This window comes from Pteropus vampyrus, unplaced genomic scaffold (genome assembly GCF_000151845.1).
Source record: "Pteropus vampyrus isolate Shadow unplaced genomic scaffold, Pvam_2.0 Scaffold49, whole genome shotgun sequence".
Lineage (NCBI taxonomy): Eukaryota > Metazoa > Chordata > Mammalia > Chiroptera > Pteropodidae > Pteropus > Pteropus vampyrus.
Genome location: NW_011888830.1, coordinates 291,735 through 294,176, shown reverse-complemented (window position 1 = coordinate 294,176; position 2,442 = coordinate 291,735).

The following is a 2,442-nucleotide window of genomic DNA, read 5'->3' as shown; positions in this document are numbered from 1 at the left end:
AATTACTGTGAAATAAGAGATCATAATTCCCAAAGGAAGGGATTGTCCACCACAACATTTACGCTTTCCGAGGCTATATTTTGGTTACTGTATCAGTCAGGATCTAAGCAAGCAACAGATGGTATGCTCAGAATGCGCAATTGAAGGAGCTTAATGAAGGACTGTGGACAGAGATGCGGGCAGGTTGAAGGGAACCAAGAAAGGAAGGCAAAGCATCCTGACCCGTGGGTCTGAAAAGGCAAGGTGGCGGGGAGGGTACCATGGCCCAGAGCCAAACCTGGAAGCGGGGTTGCCTGACAGGAGTGTAGTGGTAGAGAGATGCACCCACTGCCCAAACTGCAGTGACACAGACGGGGAATGGGAACGATAAATATCCACCTCTCACTCTCGTGACCTCCTCTGGTGCCTGTCATTGGCCGAGTCCAACAAGAAGCCAGGAGGCGGCAGTGCACAGAGATCAGCCTCCTGGAAAACACAACAGGGCAAGGAGCACGGATAGAATGCTTCTGGGAGGACACATGGAGAATGTGTTTATATAGATCAGGAAAAAACTCATGAAATTTAATTTCATTAATATGCGTTATGAGTTAAATTGTGTCCCCCCAAGAGATGTGTTGAGATCTTACCTCCAGGACCTCAGAATGTCACCTCGTTTGTACATAGGGACATCGCAGATGTAATTAGTAAATATGAGGTCATACTGAATTAGGGTGGCCCTTTCATCCAGTATGACTGGGGTCTTTAAAAGAAGGAGAAGAGACAGAAAGACAGACGCACAGGGAGAATGTCATGTGACATGCAGAGATTGGAACGATGCTCCTACACGCCAAGGAACAGCAAGGATTGTCAGCAAACATCAGAATCCGAAGAGCCAAGGAACGATTCTCCCCAAAAGGCTTCAGAGGGAGCATGGACCTGCCGACACCTTGATTTTGGACTTCTAGCCTCCAGAACTGTGTGATAGTGCATTTCTGTTGTATTTAAGCTACCTGGTCTGTAGTACTTTGAGACAGCAGCCCTAGGAAATGAATGCAGTGTGTTTACATGAATAGGGGACGATCGTGAATTTTAATTTCTACCACACAGAAAACTTTTGATCTAGTGAAACCCACAATTTTTCTGATAGTCTTTACATTTCACTTTTGAGAACAAGTGATTTCAAAGGTGTAAAAGATCTAGTTTTAAAGCACGCTATCACCGAGGTTTTTGCATGTACATCATCAGTGCTGCGCAATGAGAATGGACATCGATATAGACCGCTTCAGAACACTTGGCTTCGAAGAGCAAATTATACCTGATATACTTCATTTACTCATGCAGGAAATGACTGATAACACATTAAAAATGTCAACAACTAAGATTACTACCAAATGGCTTTTTATGTTTATTCACAATTAACCAGAAATTGAAAATTTAAAAACAAATTCCCAAGCAGAAGTTAATAATTTTTATTATATCACAGTTATCCTCAGCCTTTATTGGATGTTATTTTTACTCTCCCGAGCATCTTATATCTGCCGGCACAGCTGGAGAGAAGGCTGAAGCATACAGGCTGCATCTGCTACTTGTGAGGAATTATCAGGGAGTAGCAAACTATTGATCTAACGAAGACCAAATGTGTTTTGAAGATTTCTCAGTAGACTGCCATCTGCTGGTTGGAAGATCACATCTGTGTATGAACTTGTTTCTCTTATGTGCTAGTTTTTGAAAATATTTCATTTTATTAAAAATAATAAAACATATATTACTTTTTTTAAATTCCAAGAGATATAAAGGGAAAACAAGAAACCAAGATGAGGCCACAATTTACCTGCTCAGGTTACTCTGGTCGACATATTTTAATAAAAGTAATGTATGTATTCAGTTAGAAAATGCAAACTACATAAGAAAAAATGCCATATCAAAAATAAAAACTTCACATAACTTTCAGTCCTTCTCCCCAGAGCAATTTACAGCTCAAATTTTAGTTCACAGCATAGAATCTATCATCTCTCTGAGCAAAGGGGAGGATTTGAAACACATAAGAATATAGAACAGAGAGCTTCTTGCCTATGTTTTTTAAAATACATGTTTAGATAATATGGCATTGTCTTATAGTATAGGAAATCGAAGGTAAAGAGGTAGAGACAATTCATAAGAGATTTTGTTATAAAAGAAAACAAATATGAAACAATAGCTGGTGATTGTTTAGGGGGGTTTAGGATTTGTTTTTTGTTTGGAAGATAAAACAGTCAGATTGCATTAGGGGCCAGACTAATGGCCCCATTTTAACTCAATCATTTCTTTAAAGGCCTTTTCTTCAAACAGTCACATTCTGAGATACTGGGGGTTAGGTTAGGGCTTCAACATCTGAATTTGAGAGGAATATAATTCAGCCCATAGCAAATTGTAAATTTTATGTTATGTGTATTTCATCACAATTAAACATTTAAAAAAAAAAGA